We start from the raw sequence: 23128 nt of genomic DNA, 5'->3' as shown, positions 1-23128 counted from the left end.
GGAGAATTGGACAACCTCTCCCTGAACGGTTCAACTTGAACGGAGGAGTGATATCGGGGGCCTCTAAGGGACCTGTAGCCTGGGAGATGCTAGCAGGGCCTCATGAGAGGGAGAAAGGCAGAAACATCGACCAGCAGTCGTCAACACGAGGAGCGGATGGGTATAAAATGACTGTACAAAGGCGTCTCCTGTAGCAAACTGTCTGATTGCAATGGAGGGAGGTGCGTAGGGGAGGTTTGGGCCACGACTCCTCCAACACAGGAATGGGAGGGCGACGGACACTCTGCACAGTTAGGGAAGCAGGCCGATGGACACAGTCATGCAGGGAGGCAGAGTGGGGGGAGGTGGGAGTTTTAGATGGAATGGTAGAGTTAATTGTTATATTGTTTATACTCCGCAGCAAAACACATCACAGTGATCACTTCCAGTGTCAAACACACGGCCACAAACCTTAGAGACACCAGGTTTGGAGGAAGGCGTGTATCATATTCAAGTCTCAACTCCGTCAAAGCAGTAGGAAGGGGGAATTGTCCAACATACATGGGACCAAAACAGGTATACAGGGAGAAACTTCTGGTCTGCTATCGCCTGGGAAAAGGTGCCTTTGTATATTATTCAATACTCCGCCATCCAATAGTATGCACACATCATCATGGCTAGCAAGACAGGAAGGGACCTGTAGATCCTCACATGGAATGTGAATGGGTTAGGGGACAAACTCAATCGAGGTATAGTCCTCCAGTATTTAAAACGCCAAGCGCCGGACTTAGCCCTATTACAAGAGACTCACCTCATTGGTAACACCTGTAAAGCCCTGAATCGATGGGGTTACCAGCTAAAAAGCACACGCAGGATTTACCCCAAGCTCCCGGGAGACCAGTATTCTTATCCGTAAGAGCTTCTCCTATATTGTCACCAAAACGTGGATTGATGACGGGTAGGTACGTAGCAGCCACCGGCACATGGGAAGGGAAGTGCCTGAGCGTAATGTTAATATATGTTTCCCCTGCACTACAACAAACCACATTTAGCGACCTAAGTAAATTAATTTTAGATCTCCCGGTGGGTACCCTAGTAATAGGAGGTGATTTCAACCTAACACTAAACGGAATGACCGACCGACGACCTCTGCGTAGAGATCCTTGCACTGGGTCTAAATTGGCAGATTTCCTCTCGGCCCTTAGCCAGGTCGACACCTGGCGACAGCTCAATCCCACTGTACACCAGTATACCTTTCATTCAGGAGCAAATGACAGCAGTTCCTGTATAAATTACTTACTTACCAACACTGAAGACGCCCCTGACTTCGTTGAGGCCTGGTGCTTGGCGAGGGTTATCTCCAACCACTCTCCATTACTGACCAGGACAGAAGTGGGCTTTCAACCTAGACACACAACCCTTACAATGAACCCATGGATTCTCAAAATTCCACATATAAAAACAGAATTGTTAAAAGACACTGACCTATATTTCAGCGAAAATATTGGCTCAGTGACCTCGCCTCAAACTATATTTTGAGCATTTGGGGCTGTAATAAAAGGTAGAGCTCTGGCTCTAATGTTGGGGCACAAAAAAGAACTGACGAGGAACATAGAAAAGCTTGAGGTAGACATTTTAGAGGACGAGAAAAACCTAGCCCAGGTTAGGGATGACTCTATCAAACGACAGAAGCAGTGAGATCCAGGCAAAAGACAATATACCACAAGATATATGAACACGGGGAGGCGGCAGGTAAGTTAATAGCCTGCCTTGAGAGATGAGAGCAGGCGCATAGATGGGTCCACCAATTGAGGGGGGCCGGGGGAAAGGAAATAGTCGACCCCCAGGAGATGACAGACACGTTCGCCACCTATTTCGAAGCAATTTATACCTCGGCCTCTGCATCCACTGCTCTTGATGCCCGAATCCTCCTAGCCACTATCCAGGTTCCTGGCCTCTCTCCCAAAGAGTGGGAATCCCTCGAGGGAGATCTGACAGAAGAAGAGAAACAGACAGCTATCCGAGATATACATTCGGGTAAGGCCATGGGACCCAATGTGCTCCTTATTGAGTTCTTTAAACTAGTGACTACTAAGTTGACACCCCACTTTTGAGCAATGTACCTGGATAGTTATCAAAAAGGGCTCCTGCCAGTTGAGATACGACTAGGTACAATTGTTGTAATACACATCAGAGCAAGCCAACGGAAGACTGTAATGCATTTCGGCCCATCTCACTCCTTACCACAGAGGTAAAAATCCTAGTGAAAGCATTATCGAACAGTCTTATTCCCATAATCACAAAACTAGTACATCCTGACCAATCAGGCTTTATGCTGGGCCAAAATACTGCCTTAAATCTATGCTGACTACAAAGTGTTCTGTATAGTGTACAAGATCCTTGAGGAGGACGTTGCCCTGCTCTCCCTTGATGCCAATATGGCATTTGACACTATTGAATGGCCCTTTCTGCTTGCAGTACTGGAGCAAATGGAATGGATTAAGCTTCTGTATACAGACCTGGAAGCACAAGTAGTGGTTAACTACCACACATCACAACACATCCAACTGAGGTGGGGAACTTGACATGGGTGCCCCCTGTCACCGTTAATCTTCACGTTGGTACTAGAACCACTGGCGACATGGGAAGGGGTGACCCCCTGATACTGGGACTCAAATGGACAGAACATCATGAAGACAGAATGTCCCTTTACGCGGACGATATACTATTATACATAGCATCCCCGGCATCGTCAATTGATCGCATACTACACATATTCCGCATATTCGGCAATCATTCAGGCTACACTATAAACTGGACTAAATCTCTAATATTTCTGGTCCATGGCCCTAGGCCAAAATTGCTAAAACACTATGACATTCCCGTAGCAACAGAGGGTTTCTGATATTCGGGAATCTATGTGACCACTGACCCAACACTATTTTATGACACCACTCTACAGGGGCCGATGACCCGCTTGCGCACTGATGTTCGACACTCGCCAGCCCTCCCATGTAATGCGATGCATGCATGTCTGCAATCCTCTCTATGTTTGAAAATAACTTCTTCCTCCCTGCTAAGGGGATGAACAAACTGAAGCAGGGCAAGTGCCACACCCATGGGTATATTTACTAAGATTTAACGCTGTGTTTGCGTCACAAAAGTGAATCGATGCAACTCAAATCAAAATCTTTTTTTACTAATTTACTATAGGTTTTGCACTGGAAAATCACTTTTGTTTAACTTTGCCCCAAGTGGGGTTCCTTGGGTTGGGCATGGGCGTTCCCATGCTACCACCCAAGGTTTCTGACGCAAAATCCTATTCACAAAAAAAAAGACAGGTTTTAAGTTAAAAAAAGGGACCCACCTCAACCAGGCACCATCACGGAGAAATGCATTTATTTCACCTTTCTTTTCCTACTTTGCATGTGTGCTGCACTGTACTGCGCAAATAGAAGGTGGGAAAAGTTTTAAAGTTTGTGTCAGCATAGTATTTTGTATTGGGAGGGTATCCTTCCAATACAAAACCTATTCTACACTCATGCAGACACCCTTGCCCTGTGGTGCAGAGGTGTTGGTGTGTGTAGCGCATGGCAGCACATTTCTGAGCCGACTCAAGGGAGAGGGAAGGAGAGTGGCATATTTCTGTATATATGGCGCTCTCCTGCTCTCTCCTTTTCACGCAGCACAGCATTTGCGGCTGCTGCACTTGCATTGCGTGATAACTTAATAAATCTGGGCCCCAATATCGAAACTGTAAAATGTCTCTTTTAATGCAGAAGAGCAGGGTCTGTGAGATTTGCGATCCAGTCAAACCCTGACACATCTTGAAACAATTCTTTAGGATATTCTGTAATGTTATGGCATGCTCTCCTAGGTCTGAGTTGATGAAACGCTGTCTGGTTCTAGTTCATCAATCACTGTGAACTCTATTTGATGTGTTTCAAGAAGAGATGTAATTTAATGCACTAATGCATGCAAACAATACTTCTGCATGTCTAATTTTGAATATATTAGCATAATAAAGCCAGACCTATTGGCCTTGCCAGTACTTGTTTTGTGAGGTTGCTTGTGTCTACAGAGCAGAATAATGACACTCAGAAGATAAAGTGTGTAGGAATTCTGCTCAGCACAGCAGCATTGAGTCCCGCCTGGAGTAATAACTCCAGCATCCCTGCCCTGGTAGCTTTGCCAGCACAGCAGAAGAAGTGTAGAATATAGGTTTTTGCAGGCAGTGGACCAATAAGAGGGATCAGCAAGACAGCAGAGAAGAAATGAGGCAAAAGTGCCAGATTTACAGAATCATTTGGTTAGTACCAGAGGTGCAGTGTTTCACAGACCATAATTCTAATTTTGACATTTTAAATCGTGAAATTAAAATCTACAACAAAGATATGCATGAACCGCATCACTTCACAGACAACATCAATTTTGTCCTCTCAGAAATCAAGGGGCTTATTTACAAGAAAAGTGACAGAGCGCTGCATTAGCCTTCTTAGCTTGATTCCGACAATTGTGTTAGGATAACGGCGGTCATTTCTGCTGGCTTTCGATGGGCTCCATGTCGGAAGACAAACATAATCCTGTATAGACAGTATTTCCACCGCTGGGATTAGGATATTGGTTTTGGACAGGCTTTCCATGTTGGGATTTCTGACATGGAAAGCCTGCAGGAAAGTGACTTTGGGTGTGACTGGCAGGGCCCCCTTCTTCCTGAGGACTCTGGTTGGGGGCCGAAGGGGGAACCAATGGTTCCCACCTGTAAATCCCTGCACCATGTGGCAGTCACAGTCAGGTGCCTGCCTCACAGCGGAGGGATTTACACAAACTCCCATTTCTTTATGGGAGCTTGTGCTGCGAGTGTTTTTGCCCACCACACAAGCTCCCATAGAGAAATGGGAGTTTGCATCATGTGCAGTTGCATCGAAATACGGTGAAGCAACTCCAACCAACATCATAATAGGGGCCATTGTATGAGAGATGCACCCAGGATTGATCAAACCAAAACCCTCCGGGGGCTATGCACAAAGGTAACTTACACTTGTGAGTAATTTACACGTGTCATTTATTATTACACTTCTGAGTGAATTTACTACTTTGTGCTATTTATTAACTTTGAGTGTAAAGCACACTCATTTCATTTCATGAAGCTTTATTCGGTACATATTATACAAATGACCATAAAAGCATACAGGCAAAAAACGATTACATGATAACATACAGGTAAAAAGAACGGGATTAAAACATCATACTTTTCCGATAATAAATAGATTTACATATAAAAGTAGCAGTAAAAATACATATATCTGGCGAGTTCACATTGTAGATCAATTTCATGGCCTCATCAATGCTGTGGATTCCATATTTTATAAATATTGGTTTAAGATAGACCAATCTGAGGTTCAAGAATAAGGTACAAATTAACATAAAGTGCAGTGTGCTTTGTTTTGAATGCCCGTCACATGGGCAGGGGCCAACAGGATGTTTCTTGGGATGAGGAAAGGCCACCAAAACGTGAGCCAGTCCAAATCTAAGTCTTGTAAGAACAAACCTGTGGGCCGGTCTAGATACCTGGCTTAAGTACAACTGCGAACCTTCGCAGTCAACGTATTTATTATAAAGATTGACAGAAGTCAGGTGGCCGTTATTGACTAGGCGCCTCTCCTCTTGATATGACATGAATTTATTTTTTAATACCTGTTTAGGAATATCTCCTGCAGCACACGGATTCTCTATTATGTTCAGACCATAAATAGCCTGAAAAATATCCACGGTATATTTTAACCAAGGGATCTTGTTATAGTTAACTAGATTAAGACAATTCCTAATGACATGTTGGTTAAAAAGTGTCTCTTCCTTGTGCCAAATGGCACGCCAGATCATTAAGGGCCTTAATTAGACAAGATCAGACAAATAATCAACCCCCAGTTCCCTATGGGTCAGATCAGTTGCGGCCGAGGCGGGTAAGCAGAGAAGTTTTTTGAGGAAGATATTTTCTTCCATTTGTAAACTGCCGACGTTGGAATAACCCCACACCCCTGCCCCATATAAAGCAGTCAAGACACTTCTTGCCTTATAAATCTGCATCATGTCATTAATTCGTCTGTCGCCAATTTTAGAGGTGAATTTAAATATTCCATAGCCACTTTTTTGACATTTTGGACCTTACGCCAGCAAGCTCTTTGGACCAACTACCATCACTAGAGAAGGTCACACCAGGTAACAAAACTTTTCAACTTGCTGCACTTTCACCCCTTCTATATAAAATATTTGTTTCTTATTAGTCCTGGGACCGCAAATCATTGTGTGGGTTTTGCTCTTATTAATTAATAGTTTCCTTTCATTAATAAAAGCAGAAAATCGATCCATCAGGCGCTGGAGCCCTATGGGGGTCCGTGACAGGAGCACAGCGTCATCTGCATAAAGCAGTACTGGCACTCCAGACCCATTTACCTGAGGTGCGTCAGCTTTAACTGTTTTTAAAATCTTGTCAACAGCATTTATAAAGAGGGTGAATAGCAGGGGGGCGAGAACACAACCTTGTCTTATTCCTCACTTGACATTAAAATTAGGGGTGCACTCCCCGCTTACCCCATATCGCACACAAGCTTGCATCTTTCCATATAAGCGGGCTAAAAAGAAAATAATTCCCTCTGGTGCACCAAGGTCTAGCAGGGCTGGCCATAGAATAGAATGGTCAACCAAATCGAATGTTCTGCTCAAATTAGCGAAGCAAAGATACAGGGTGCTGCGCTTGGCCTTGGTGTATTTGCCAATTAATAATTCTAGATTTAAGCATTGACCTAATGTACCACGGCCCTTTCTGAAACCATACTGGGAGGTCGCCAGTATCCCCTCTTCGTTAGCCCACTCTTCCAACCTGGTCAGCAGCACTCTGCTCATAATTTTCACAGATGAGTCGTGTAAGCTGATTGGGCGGTAGTTGCAAGCTGCAGACTTGTCCCACTTCTTATAGATTGGGACAATAATAGAGCCACCCCATTTTGGCGGAATCATGGTAGTTACGGCGGCATTAAGAACCAAAGTAAGTATAGGGCCCCATAGCAACGGGAGGGTCCTATAAACATCAATGGGAACCCCGTCCGGTCCCTGGGCCTTACCTCCCTTGCTGGCCCCAATACTGCTTTCTACCTCAGCTAAGGTGATATCCAAATGGACTATAGGCCAAGATGTTAGATTTTCGCTGTTTTGGCCAACTGCCTGAAATATATTTGAGAAGTGAGTAACCCAAGCCTCACTACTGACATTGGCCGCAAGATGGGGGGCTTTATCATCCCTAAGAAAGCGGGAGTTGACCGTAGCCCAGAACAGGCAGCAATCGGAGGTATCCGCTGCCTGTGCTAGATTGTCCCAGGCTTCCAGCTGCAACTCCCTCTTCCTTTTGGAGAGAACCGTTTTGTACTCATGTCTCAGGAATATTACCCTATCCTTATCCCTGGGTCTAAGAGCTAAAGCCTGTTTTAATTGGAAATGGAGGGCTGTACAAGCATGATCAAACCATCCATTTTTTCCGGCGGTTTTCTCTTTACTGGTCCTAGTAAATATGGTGTCTACAGTCTTATTAATATTAATAAAATTATCTACTATAAAAAAAGGGTCACTCCCTGGTGTCAGGATACCATTAATATCTGCCATTGATTTTGATACAATTAGGCTCAGTACCTTTTCAGATTTTTCCCCGTTCCACCATAACCTTGTCCCGTTTAATCTATGCAGTTCAATATTGTCTACGGTTCTAGAGATCTGTTGTGTGCTAAGTTTCCACATCTCAGTTCGCATTATAATACGGTTGTGGTCACTTAGGGGGGATTCATCAATAACCGGGGTCAGACAATATGGCACAATACTTGATGAAACCATAACATGGTCAATTTGGGAATTACTATTCCTGCCTGTGTAGGTCGGAATTATTTGGCCCTTAGCATCTTTTGCAGGTTGTAAGAGCTCTAAATCATAGATTGACAACAGATTGTTTATTGCCTCCCCGTACTTATTATGCGGGAAATGTGGTGTATTATCACCCCTATTATTTTGTATCCCACACACCCTGGAAGATGACATTGGACAAATTGGAGAATTAAAATCACCTAACCAAATAAAATCAAAAGTGGTATTTGCCTGTGGTGCAAGCTTCAATAAGGCACCTTCAAGTTCTTCTATTGCTTTGTGCCGTGTATTATCAAAACAATTATTATAAAAATTAATTATAAGCACCTCTTTACCTTTCTTCTCTCGTAACCATAAGATTTGCGAATGTGCCCCGACAGTTAAATGTTTAACAACAGTGAGCATTAGGTTCAAAGACAATAAGATAAGCATACCACCTTTAGCTCTACCATATCGTGACTTGGTTGCTTCTAAATGATAACTTACAAACCCATCAGGGCTCGGTTTTGTAGAGCACCAGGTTTCTTGAAAACAGAGGATGTCGTATGACCTAATCAAATCGGTCCACCCCAGCATTTTTTCCTTGGAAGCCCAACCGGCTATATTCCAGCTAATGATTGATATCCCCCTCATGTTACAACAGTGAGACTGCTCTTGGGCATTAAAACAGTTAATACCATCACCTCTATACTCTATCTCATCTAAGCCAGCACATATTTTTTACACACCTGTGGGGCCCTGATTAGTTGCAAACCTCTCAGTAATAGAAACAGTTTGGTTCCCTATATCAATCGTACTTAGGTCACCCATCATGATTCGCTCCGGCTCTATGCATTTATCACCCAATTTGTTTGCCTGGTTATTAGGAGTCACATACATAGGGAGCTCACAATCCTGTATATGTCAATTGTTCATATCCAAGGAGCTCAGGGCTTGATACCTATTCTGTACCGGAACCTCAAAAATTGGGGGCTGAGTGGGTATGAAAGTAGGAGTGAAAGGGCTACCTCTACTGTTAACATGTGGTGCTTTAATAAGATGGCTGTAGAAGTAGCCAAGTGGGCGAACTCGTACACTGGTCTCGTCATATATCAGAGAGGCCGCTCTTAACAGGACAGTAGCGACATGTTGGGGATGTTTAAAATTGACGATAACATAGTCACCCCTGCAAGTCTTACTAGAATTACCAATCCAATTTGCCCTTTTGGTAGTGAGTATTGGATCAGAATAGGCAATTGGAAACCCACATTGCTTGTGCAGCCAAGAAACTGTTTTATTTTTAAGGGATTAGTGCGTTTCTAGCTGAGGTTGGCTCGGATTTGGATCGGAGGGAGGTACGTTAGTTAAGACAACTACATAGGGTGCACAATCAGGTGGGAGATTAATGAAACAACTTTTCTTTACCAGAGTTGCCCCCGTCTTACATTCAGGTATTGTTAACCACTTGGATGCTAAGCCTGTGGGCGGACATTCCATGTAATTTCCATTGAAGTCAATGGCAACTCCATGACGAGCTGAGCTCGTCATGAGCGTCGAAGGGGTTAATACATGTTCTTTCTGACGTATTATTGGCATGGGGACAGACGTAGTTTCTTTTGTTATGTTTAACCTCCCATTGGGTGTATTTTGTGCATTTGTACTAACTTCGGGAACCTTGTCATCACCCCTGCAACTTTCGCCCTTACCATTATGGGCATCCAGAAGCCCACCCAGTCTTAACACCTCTGCTGACATCTGGTCAAGCTTAGCTAATAAGGGTTTGATGATCTTGTCAAGCTTATCCTCTATAATACTGGTTAAAAGATCGAATTGCTCTACATTCAAATTAACTGTGTCCTTTTTACCAATTGAATCCACATCAGGAATGGTATTTTTTGGGGATATTTCATTTTTTCTCTTATTATGGTTCCCCCCTCGTTTTAGTTGTACTTTCCTGCAAGTCCTCATCGCTCTAGGAGCTGGGGAGCGCTGTGTTGGAATGGCATTAGATGTATCAAGTATGTCCTGAATAGGTGCAGGAATAGATGGCACTTCTGTTGTAATATCAACAAGGTCACACCTGTCATCTACTGATAATGCTGGCGATGGTGAGGTGGGTGTAAAGGATAAAGCAGGAGTACTCCCCCTACCTAGCGATTTTCGCCGCTCATCATTGATTTTATTAACTACTTTCACCAAGTAGTTATCCAGTGTGGCCTTTTGCTTGGACATGATGGCTATACCAGAAGAACTCAAGGTTACAGAGGGCTAGAGACACTGAGCACTGAGAACAATATAGGTAAAGTTTGTGTCACCTCTGAAGGTCCTTCGTGGTGCTGATCAGTTATATAAATAAAATAATAAAATATGAACAGAGTTTAAAAAGGTTCTGAGATCTCACTTGGCTCATGTAGTAGATCTACGTAGCAACGACCAGGGTTTGTGGCCCAGCCCAGCCTCGTCCTGCCCCGGACTGCCACAGACTGTCCCGCCCTTGTCCCGGGCTTCTCCCGGCACTGCCCGCGCGTGTCCCGCGGTGCGGGGGGTGCTCCCTGGTCTTAATGCGCCTCCGGGCGGGTGGATGCCGTCACGCCTGCTGCGCCGGCCCTGGGGCTGCTGGGGGTTGTAGTTTAGCCCGGCTGCCATTTCCCTCACGGCGCGAGGCGGGAGATTTCGCTGCCGTTGCCCTCACGGCGGGGAGCAGGAGGAGAGGTAAGCCTGGTGAGCCGTTTCCCTCACGGCGTTAGAGGAAGTGCCACCGAGTCCCCTCACACTCAAAAAGTGCCAACTTACAAGTCTATACTCCCTGAAAATGGGGGCGAGACAAATTTATGAGTGTAAGATACTTCAAAAAGAAACAGCAATAAGTCCAGCACCACCCAAGGCAGACCACTGATACTGGGGGGACCCAATGGGGTGGATAGGTTCCTAGTAGGCCACAGGGTCTGTTGGGAAGGTTGACCAGTGAACCTGATATATGGCTGTGCCGTCCTGTCATGTTATGTAAACTCACATGAGCGGGAACAATGTATCCGCAAGGACTGGCTGCTAGGGATAACGATAGTTGCCTATCCCATCCTGCTAAGGCAAAATTTGATCAAGCCAGCAGTCTTGTCCTTGTCCTGCACATCGCACTTTAACATCACATAGTTTTGTACACTGGCACTTTTTCGTTAGAATTACCACTGTACGCTTAATAAAGCATATATACTTTACCCGCAACATGGACTTGCACTCAAGCACTTTAATTACTCATATGCTTGAATAATGGTATTTATTTGCAGAATTATAACTGGCTGCATCGTAAAGGACACACACTTTAATCTTTTAGGGAAAAGGTGGTGCGCGACAAGTTGTTTTAAGTCACTTATCATCTGCTTTCGACATTTTTACTATGCATATAATCATGAAGGGAAGCAAATAATGTGAAGGTTTACCAATAAGATGCGCAGTAGCTAAAGCAGATGTATAATACGTTTTAGACTTCTTTTTAAATGTATTGTACTGTATGATTTTAGATGTGTTTATGGTTTTAATTGACTAATAAACTATTTATTCATTCATTCTTTCACTGATACTGCAACATCCTCTATTAGAAAATAATGGAGACAGACTCTTAAAATAAAATCCTGCTGGAAATAGTGCACAATTAAATTTAAATATTTAAAATATGTATAACTATAAATATAGTTTAATGTTGAAAATATGTAAAAATAAAATATATTTATGAATTATAAAAAATATTTAAAATTTTATTTTAATTTATAAAATAACATATCACATTTACTAATGATTAATTAATAATCGAAAATAATTTATGTGGTTTTAATCTTTTTATTTCAAACTTCAGAAAAATGCATTTTAATTTAATGTAGAAGATTTTACTTAAATAAATATATAATTCAAAATTAGATTAATAGTTCTGTAGCATTTTTTCTTTTGTTCTGCATTCAAAATGTATATAAAAACAAATTTACAATTATATTTAACATAAAAATATTTGTACTGATTTATTATAAAGTTTGATAAACGTTTTTTTCATTTCCCCTGTACTGTACCATATGGAGATCTCCACCTAGACTGTAAAGCCTCCCTATAGTAAAAAAAATAGGAAAAAGTAGAAAAGTTAATTTAGCTCAAAAAATTCATTAAAATATTTTAGGGTAAAAATTTATGTAAATCATTTTATATATTCATTTTACAGATAGAACAAAATGAAAAAAGTTAGAGCACTATTAACAAAATTTTGAATTCATTTTGTAAGTAAATTAAATGTACTAAATAAAATAAAAACATTTCTTGAAGTTTATATTAAAAAATGAATGACTACATAAAGTAAAAAATGTATAACGCACTAGCTCATAAATTCAAAAAAGTATGTGAACATATTTTATAATTAAATAATAAATGTGTTTTATGTTTAGATACTTTTAACATTACTCTATATTTATTTATATTTTTAACTATTTTCAACAGTTTAGTTCAATTTTACATTATTTCCAATGGGGTTTTCTTTTAAGTCCTTACCTCCATTATTATGTAATGTAGGGTGTTCCAGTACAGTAGTTTGCCATGTATGGTATGAGACTTTGAGCTAGAGTAAGTTACTACTATTTGGCTGTAGTAACTTTAGAAGTGCAGTTTGTGAATAGCAATGGGCTTACTTTTTGTGTAGGTATATGTGCCTCTCTCAAGCCCTCCCCAAACTTCTCTAAACCCCTCCTTACTCCTCCCTAAACCCCTCCATTTAGTAGTAAGTATATTCCTTTTTCTAGCCACTCCTCCTGGTCCCTCCTACATGTATTCATAGGGGGGCGATTTCGATGCTGTCTGACTGTCAGTCGCACCGTTTCGACCGCTTCGTAACATCCCATTCGGAATCTTTTCCAACCAACGCATTTGGATGGGGTCGGTCGGAAAGGAATCCGAACCGGATTTCTGAATGTCCTGCTATTTGGAAACCCTCCAACAATCCCTCTGGCGTCTCTTTCCAGCCGATGAATTACGATGGAAGATTTCCACAGCCTTTCTGTGCTGGCCTGTCCGACACAGAAAGGCTGTGGGAATCCCACATAGGGGGTGCCCTAGCAGGGCCCCCATGTGTACAATGCCTCCAGATGGCAGACTAGGGAACACCTAGGGGCCCCCTTGTTGATCTCTGCACCTCGTGGCAGGCATTTCAAGGTGCCTGCCATCGGGTGCAGGGATGAACTGCGCCTCTGCTCTTTACAATGAGAGCATGCATTCCGTTCTGAATGCATGCTCCCATTGTAAATAATAGGATTGCGACCAAAAAGTGTTCGGTTGCATCCTACTTGCTGGGCTGGAACCGACGACAGGAGGTCGTTCTGTTCCACTTTCCAAACGATGTCGGACGGACTCTGGTTCGTCTGACATCATCAACAGCCCCAAAGAAGTAAACTTACACATTGAGGATCTCCCCATAGAAAAGTTAGGATAGATGGAGGTGGAGATTTACACCTGTAGGTTTGTGAATAGCATTTTGTAGTACTTTAATTGTACTAATGTAGAACTACGAAACGCATTTAGTACACTACAAAATGCTGTTTGTGAATAGCCTCCTTCAACTGTATGAACTATAAGCAGTGTCTGCGACATAGCTCCTGTTTACAGTTCCCAAGTTTTGCTCATTCTTGCATTCTTTAGAGCAGTTGTTCTTACCCTGTAATCCCATCATCCCTAGGGGTCCGCAAGGCCTACTCCAGGGATTCACGACTGTTTAACATAACTAAATCATTTTAAATTAAGTAGCAAAATTGCAAATTTTAAAACTTTTTCTATATTTGATTGAGAAGTAAATAAAATATTTCAATATTTGAGCATTTGCTTGTTGTTTACTCATTTGTGTGTATTGTTTTGAAGATGAAATCATAGAAGTTGTTTAGTCCGGCGCTCTCCTGCTTGCAGTAATGAGTCAGTGATGGAGCCCTGATATTATAATTGATTTAGTGCTTTTTTTTACGTTTTTTTCCTGCAACATATTGCTTTTGTTTTGTGCGTACATTGTACAGTGAACTGAGATACTTGTTTCTAGATGTCTGTGTGGGTTCATGTTGCGGATGGGTGTTTATAACAAGCCATGACTGAGAGCTCTGGAGTTGAGGCTGAAGGCAGAACCAGTTCATCACAGTGGCTATCAGTGGGTCAAAAAAGATATTCAGAATATACACACATCCAATATTTGGCCTTTCTTCAGATTGCACACATGAACGGTCATGTGTGCCAAATTTGATTCTATGAGGAAGCATTTGAAGAGATAGAGAGCCGTCAAAATTATAGCTTTTGAAATTTTGACTGGGTGAGAGTAAAAGAAAATGCAGTGCTAACAGAGAGACTGCAAAGCAGAGTACTATGAAAGGAAGAACCAGAGGGTTTGAGGCACTCTGAAGACCACTACCCTTTCCACAGACCTTAGTAGTGTTTAAAAACCTTTATATTTTCAGAATTGAAACACTTTTAGTTCTAATTACTGACAACAAAATTATTGTTGTGACTCGGTTATTTGATATTCCTAAACTAAATTAGCAAAGCCAAAAGGTCTGCTTTGTTTTAGATGCAAGTCCGTTACTGTGTGAAATGTCTGGATGCCTTGGCAGAAACCTCACAGAGAGGCAGCAAACTACTGGTAGGAAGGCACAATTTGGGAAGCAGAGGATTGCAATTCACATGTTTTAAGGCAAACCCTTATTGCACAGGTCATGCCTGTTCGTAAGGGCTGTATGATGGAATACTGCATGCATTTAGCCATCGTGCCTTTACAACGCAGTCACTAACCAAACTGGGATTTTAATATAGTATAAATTACTATTCCAACTCCAGTCAACGCAACAGTAGGGAAGGTGCTGGACTTCAAAATCCAATGCCAGTCCATCATAATGCCCCCTACACAAGTCTTTGTAACAACTTGCATGGTAAAGTAATGAGTGACAACATCACAGTTGGGGTAGTGACTCTGTTGTTAAGGATGTTTGTTGTTCTGACTGTGGAGTAAAAGATGTTTGCCGTTGGAAAGGGCTCCTAGTTAATCTTCTTACGCCATGTCCCTTTAGACAGCTTAAACTTGTCTCATCCCTCTTAGAGCCTTCCTCTGTCCATTTGTCTCACTATAGGAGTTTCTTTTTCATCTGTACTTTCTCTCTTTGTTACTGTTTTTCATCTTTATCTTCTTTCTTTCCCCCTTTTGTGCTTTCCCTCTCTTCCTCTGGATCAAAAGTGTTATGAGGAAAAATAAGTGTTGGTCTCCAAGTGCCGGTGAGCCCCACCCGCAAACACTGGCTAAAATTAAGCACTGATCTGTACACATCATTAGCCTCTAGTATATGGGTTAATTTTTGTACATTTCTGTCTGTACAATCCTGGATAATACAATGAGTTAGGTATTAACACATCTTCTAAATAAAATTAAAGGCAGGCTGATGAAGTTTGAAAAGAAATGTTCTAATGACTCCTACAGCTTTACATTCTTCAAGTGCATCTAAAAAATCTGGTGGTTAGACAAGCGTTTGAGTCCTGGAAGTAAATTTGTCACAAGGCTGCAATGATGGTGACACGGCCTGACCCATCGCACAAGCAGAGATCTAACGCCAACAGAACAAACATTCTCAAAGACCAAAAGTGGTGCCAGCACAGTAATAGGAGTTGCTATTATCATTTATACACCAGTCAACGCCAGGTTGGATAGCTAGTGGTCACGCAAGTCATCCCGGGAGAGCTGCAAATGACAATGGGCCCTCATCATAGTGGTATATGTTCGGTGAGAACTTCCTACAGCTCAGAATCAGGCGCAGCAGCCTTTGCAGCTCCAGGCAATTAAAGAGTTAACAAGACTTAGGAGCACTTCAACTAAAGACGTGCATGAAATACAGGTAGATGGATTGAGATAATCAGTGCTTTTAAATGGGCAGTTACTGTCCAGTACTGAGTACCTGCACTTCTTTCATTTAATGGGAGAGTACCAGCACTTCTCAGGAGCAAACAGGTACTCTGAATAGAGAGTACTAACACTTCTGTATTTATATTTAAAGCCCTAGATAAACTATCCCCTCTAGTTATGAGGAGCTATACGACTGTCCCTCCCCTGTGACACACACTCTAATACCTATGACTCTGAGGAAGGCTACCCCTGTCCTTCGAAAGAACACTCTGTGGAAGGCTGAGTCTGTCTCTTTAACCCACTCTGTGTAAGACTCTGGGAGGTGCGGTGCGTGTGTGTTTACCTCCATGCACAGGTAACTAATAACCTCACACTTGCATGTCTGTTTACACCTTGTACCCACTTTCATCCTGTGCTTCTCCTTACACCCAATATTCCTATTTTCAGACCTGCATGTCCCTCTACATTTTTGGCTTTGTCAATGCTTGTTTTGACATGATTTTTGCAAACCTTTATTGTTTGGAAAGCTGCAGGTCTTTTTACCCTAAAATAAAAAAGCAAAAAAAAACGTTTTGCTCTTAAAAAGCACCCATTGGCATAGACTCCCCTGGCACTTAAGGGAACTACTTAATGTGAGGATGTGCTTCTTGTGAAAGGGCATAATGTCCTCAGAGAAACTGGCCAATAGCGAAGTGAGTTGACCCACGGCCCCATGCTGAATTAAGCAGAAGAAACATGTGAATGCCACCATAACTCACAGATGGGTGGAAAGGGCCGGCTGAAAGCTCCTCTATTATAATTTTATCATAATCAAAAGGTCTTGGCTAAACCAGACCTATGAACAGTGATGCATATCAAAGGAAGAGCTGCCTTTAAACCGGTCCAATTGCAGCTCAAGGTACAAGTTTTATCAGCGAGCGGCGCCTCCCTTGTGGAGGTTTTCTCAGCTGAGGGTAATCATCTGCTTAGTGCCCCCATCCCCCCTCTTCCTCCCACTCATATATTTTTGGAAAGTAACTAAAGTGTCAGTAGAGGCGGCCAATTCCTTCTCCTGCCCTTCACAGCAGGCTCCTCTCTTAATGATGCGGGCGCTGGTCCCCCAGGAGCAGTTTATTGATCCGGGAGTATTTATAGCCACTGGCACATCTCTTACTCCTCACACATGTAGCGAGGGATACAGGACGCCCCTATTACCCACCGCCTGGAAACCTTCCACGCGGCACTTTCTGCTCCCAGGTGCTCTCATTACAGAGGGAGCAGCGCCGGGCCCTGTGAATCCGGAGCTCCAGGGACTCCTGCCCCGGCACGGTTCAAACAGCGCCATCCATTATTCAAAGCGGAAAATATTCCATTCGCCATCGTTTCACAAACGAAACAAAAAAACAACTGTGCAAAATAGCAACACCAGGGCCATGCATCACTTGATTCCTTTTCTTGAGCCCTGAGAGTAGGGAGGGGCCGGAAGTGCCGCCATTTCCGGTGTCGATTGCGCGGCAAAGTTGGAGTCACGCCTGATTGGCGGGCAGCTCCCAAGGCGTCCAATCCCCATGGATCCCCTGACGCCAGCTGCTTCCGCCCTCGCGCTACTGCGTTCCCGCGAGACCTGGGGGCCACGTGCTTCCACCTGCTGACCCTCGCTCGGTTGTTGTCGGCGCCATTTACTGCTTCTGCTTTCTTTCCCAGCGGAGGGAGCAAGGGATCAGGGCCGTTTCTGCCATTAGGCAAGACTAGGCGGCCGCCTAGGGCGGCAAAAAGGGGAGGGCGGCATAAGACATTAGATTGGGAATCCTGGCCAAGTGAATCCGTAGTGGCGCCTTTCCTGTATTACTATTTTTCAGGAATTAACTGCCTGGTGCTACCGCACCCACTCCTCCTTAGTGCTAGTGCCACTGACATGACACCTTTTGACGGCCCTGCGGCTATATTTGCAGAAGATCAGTGTTCTTTCATCTTGAGTTTGGTACCTGGAAAACTGGAGCTGCAACTCGGAGGAGGCGGCCGCGGAGCTCCGGCTGGCAGGTGAGTCCATGGCAGAGGGGCACACAGTGCAAGTGTGTCCAGCACAGCAGGTGACACAGCGCAGAGAATCATAGCTGGACACGCAGTGCACAGTGTGTACAGGATAAGTGTGGCCTGCAGTGCAATTGTGCAGTGTAAGTCCAGGGTAGTAGGGCAAGCTGGGCCCGGAGTGCTAGTGTGTCCAGAACAGCAAGGCCCGTAAATACAGCGTGTGTCCAAGATAACAGGGCATGCCGGGCAGGGTGTCAAGTCCCCCAGTCAGTGTGTGTCCGGGATAGCTGGTAACGTAGGGCAGAGTGTGCTCAGGATAGAACATGAATTGCAGAATTTGTCCCGAACAAGAATAAACGTGACGGCGGTATTAAAACGCCCTTGCATCCAAACAGAGTTCTCAGGGGACCTCTTCAGCAGCACGGCCCTGCGAGGCCCCTCTCGCGTCTAAATACCCAGTCTGGAGATCTCCTCAGCGTGTGCAGGTTGGAGTCCTGTCACAGTGTGACACGCTCACCCCTCCTTTGGACAATGTCTCTATCCCTGTCTCACCTTCGTCAACCCCGTGGGCTCCTGCCAGCTATACCCCAGTCACACCACCTCCTTCTAGCCCTGTCACACCCATCTCTCTCTTGCCCCATCACACCCTCCTCTTGCTGCCAGTCATGCCTCCCTCCCTCTACCTCCTCACATGCCCTCCTCTGATTCTGGGATCTCCTGTTGGGGCTCCTTAGGTCTTTTGTTATGGGGGACTCTCCCTAGGGCTCACATTATTTAAATGTCTGCATCCTGTCTATCCTACCTGGACTTCGAGCACTCATTTTCACCTTTCTTATTAGGCGCTGCGTCCCATCACATGGTAACCAGCACGTGGTCATCAAGCATGACAGGGAAATACTTCCCACATAGGATGAATAACAAAGACAAAACTCTTCTAACCACATACCATACATGGCTTAGTTTCTGCCCGTGTAGATGAGTGTTTAAGTGCCCCACATAAGGGTAGTAGGCGCTATATATTGGGGAGAGGATGTAGCCTTACGGCTAGAGCGGTCGACCTCAAAGCTGATGAACCAGGTTTGAGTCTCGGCAAGGACGATCAACATCCTGTGATTCTGGGCAAATCAATTTATCTCCCCGTGCCTAACAAAAACAAAATGAATGAGTCCATCTGTAACTAAACTGGTGCTCATGTAAAGCGCCCTGATACCTGATATCCTTGGGTTTAGTTTGCACTATTAAAACTAAAAAAAATATATACATATATATACATAACTATTACAATACAGGAACACTAGGGCTCTTCGTCTGCATTCCCTGTGGTTGTGTTTGTCGGCTCCATGGGGCTCCTCAGGTCGATGAGTCCTGGCCTCCTTTTCTAGGGTTCCTCTAGGCTTCTGTTCTGGAGCACTGGGGGCACTTCTTCTGGGTCCCTTTGGCTCTTACTGGGGGGTATTTGAATCTCATGTTCCGTGGTGCCCTCTGTACTTCCACTCTGGAGTCCTCCTGTATGTTCCTTTTTTGAGATCCCACTGCACACCTCGTCAACAGCCTGTGTGTTCTTATTGTAGGTACCCTATCTGCTACACGTCTTAGGTTCCCAACATATTCTCTTGTGTAATGGTTATCTGTTAAATACCTTTAGGTAGAACACTGGTTGAACCTTCATAATTCCAACACGTTTTTGGGGGGAGGTCCTTCTAGCCTGAATGACAGGGGTAGAGAGTGATGGTTGTAAAAGGGAGGGGGCGGCATTTTTAATTCTCGCCTAGGGCAGCAAAACACCTAGAAACGGCCCTGCAAGGGATAAGCAAGGCGCTGCCCAGGGGAGCTGCTGCCCGTGCCAGTCATCCATTGCGGTGCAGTGGCTGCCTCAGGTACCCTAGAGATGTTGAGAAAGTGCGCCCGGGCCTTCATGCCAGGGTTTTTATTGCTCTGCCTTGGCGCCAGGGTCCCAAGTGGCCCAAAGCCTGTTGCTTTGCAGCCAGCATTTCAGCGCACTGGTTTCTTAATCATTTTAGAGAAAACTAGTGGCACGGGTTTTACTTTTTTTGATGTAAGTTTCATCTATGAAACAATCAATTACATTTTTCAATGTAAATCTTTATTCGATCTAGGTACAGACAGATCAGAAACACACGAAACAATCAAAAGTCTCCAACTCTGGAGGAGGGAAAGATAAGTCCCAAAGGAAACACAACGAGATGGGTGTTTGTGCGTTCCTGGGAGTGGTGATATCAAGGCTAAACCTAGGAAGGGGCCAAGACGCTACTACTTTAGTCCCAAATGTACTCATTTCTCGGGGGACGCAAAACAAAAGCAGTGTCCAAATTTCAAGTGTTGCGTCCAGCTCTGGAGGACACTACTGGCATGTTATGCCCAATTCTGGAGAACACATCTGGAGTGTTGTGTCTAGAGCTGGAGGACACACCTGGAGTGTTGTGTCTCGAGCTGGAGGTCATATCTGGAGAGCTGTGTCTAGTTTTGTAGGAGGCATCTAGTGTTGTGTTCAGTTATAGAGAGCACAAATGGAATTTAGTTTGCAATACTGGAGGACACATCTGAATTGTTGTGTCTAGAGCTGGAGGACACATCTGGAGTGCTGTAGTGTATAGAGCTGGAGTTCTGTGTCTAGAGCTGAAGGACACATCTGGAGTGTTGTCTCTAGAGCTGGAGGTCATATATGTAGAGCTGTGTCCAGTTTTGTAGGACGCATCTAGCGGTGTGTTCAGTTATAGAGAGCACAAATGGAGTATTGTTTGCAATACTGGAATACACATCTAGAGTGTTGTGTACAGCGCTAGGGACATATTTTAACTGTTAACTCGAGCTCTGGAGGGCACATCTGGAGTGTTGTGTCCAGCTTTGTAGGACACTTCTGGCATTCCAGGCTAAATTCTACAGAACAAATCTGGAATCTTGCGTCTTGTTCTCAAGGGCACATTTAGTGCTGTGTTCAGTTGTAGAGGACACATCTGGAGTTTTGTCTGAAATATTAGAATACACATCTACAGTGTTATGTGCAGTTATGGAGGACACATCTGGAGTTTTGAGTGCAGTGCTGGAGGACACATTTTGGCTTTTGACTTTTGGCGGGCATATGTGGAGCGCTATGTCTAGAACTGGAGTTCACCTCTGGAGGGTTGTATCTGATACTGGAGGACACTACTGGCAATTTATGCACAATCTGAAGGGCACAAAAGGAGTCTGGTGTCCACTTCTAAAAGCCACATATGGAAACATATGTCCAGTTCTGGAGGAAAGCACTGTGTTGTTGTGTCCAGAACTGGGGGACACATCTGGAGTATTGTTCCCAGATTTGTAAGACTCATCTAGTATTGTATTCAGTTATAGAGGGCACATTTGGCGTTTTGTGTGCAGTGATGGCTGACACATCTGGAGTTTTGAGTGCAGTGCTGGAAGACACATTTTGGCTGTTGACTTCTGGCGGCCATATGTGGAGCGCTATGTCTAGAACTAGAGTTCACCTCTGCAGAATTGTATCTGGTACTGGAGGATACCACTGGCATTTTATGCCCAATCTGGAGAGCACTTGGGAGTGTGGTGTCCAGTTCTAGAGGCCACATCTGGAATCTTATGTCCAGTTCTGGAGGAAAGCTCTGGGTCGTTGTGTCTAGAGATAAAGTGTTGTGTCTAGTATTGCATTCAGTTATAGAGGGCACATCTGGTGCTTTGTGTGAAGTTTTGGAGGACATATTTTGACTGTTGGCTCCAATTCTAAAGGACACATCTGGAGTGTTATGTCCAGTACTAGAGTACTCATCTGGAGTGTTGTGTCTAAAACTAGAGAACTCATCTGGAGTGTTGTGTCCAAAACTAGAGTACTCATCTGGAGTGTTGTGTCCAGTACTGGAGGACACTACTGGCATTTGATGCCCAATCTGGTGGACACTTATGGAGTGTGATGTCCTGTTCTGGAGGCCATATCTTGAGTCGTGTATCCAGTTCTGGAGGACAGTTCTGGGTTGTTGCATTCATCACTGGATTAAACATCTGTAGTGTTGTTTATTGTGCTGGAGGACACATCTGGTATTTTTCCTAAATCTGGAGAACATATCTGGAGTGTTGTGCCCAGTACTGGAGGCCCATCTGGAGTTATGTGCCCACTACTGGAGGCCCATCTGGAGTGTTGTCTCTAGAGCTGGAGGTCATATATGTAGAGCTGTGTCCAGTTTTGTAGGACGCATCTAGCGGTGTGTTCAGTTATAGAGAGCACAAATGGAGTATTGTTTGCAATACTGGAATACACATCTAGAGTGTTGTGCACAGCGCTGGGGGACATATTTTAACTGTTAACTCGAGCTCTGGAGGGCACATCTGGAGTGTTGTGTCCAGCTTTGTAGGACACTTCTGGCATTCCAGGCTAAATTCTACAGAACACATCTGGAATCTTGCGTCTTGTTCTCAAGGGCACATTTAGTGCTGTGTTCAGTTGTAGAGGACACATCTGGAGTTTTGTCTGAAATATTAGAATACACATCTACAGTGTTATGTGCAGTTATGGAGGACACATCTGGAGTTTTGAGTGCAGTGCTGGAGGACACATTTTGGCTTTTGACTTCTGGCGGGCATATGTGGAGCGCTATGTCTAGAACTGGAGTTCACCTCTGGAGGGTTGTATCTGATACTGGAGGACACTACTGGCAATTTATGCACAATCTGAAGGGCACAAAAGGAGTCTGGTGTCCACTTCTAAAAGCCACATATGGAAACTTATGTCCAGTTCTGGAGGAAAGCACTGTGTTGTTGTGTCCAGAACTGGGGGACACATCTGGAGTATTGTTCCCAGATTTGTAAGACTCATCTAGTATTGTATTCAGTTATAGAGGGCACATTTGGCGTTTTGTGTGCAGTGATGGCTGACACATCTGGAGTTTTGAGTGCAGTGCTGGAAGACACATTTTGGCTGTTGACTTCTGGCGGCCATATGTGGAGCGCTATGTCTAGAACTAGAGTTCACCTCTGGAGAATTGTATCTGGTACTGGAGGATACCACTGGCATTTTATGCCCAATCTGGAGAGCACTTAGGAGTGTGGTGTCCAGTTCTAGAGGCCACATCTGGAATCTTATGTCCAGTTCTGGAGGAAAGCTCTGGGTCGTTGTGTCTAGAGCTAGAGTGTTGTGTCTAGTATTGCATTCAGTTATAGAGGGCACATCTGGTGCTTTGTGTGAAGTTTTGGAGGACATATTTTGACTGTTGGCTCCAATTCTAAAGGACACATCTGGAGTGTTATGTCCAGTACTAGAGTACTCATCTGGAGTGTTGTGTCTAAAACTAGAGAACTCATCTGGAGTGTTGTGTCCAAAACTAGAGTACTCATCTGGAGTGTTGTGTC

This window comes from Lissotriton helveticus, chromosome 3_2, assembly GCF_964261635.1.
Source record: "Lissotriton helveticus chromosome 3_2, aLisHel1.1, whole genome shotgun sequence".
NCBI classification, from domain to species: Eukaryota; Metazoa; Chordata; class Amphibia; order Caudata; family Salamandridae; genus Lissotriton; species Lissotriton helveticus.
The sequence above is the reverse complement of the archived record's forward strand: the minus strand, read 5'-3'. Positions refer to the sequence as shown.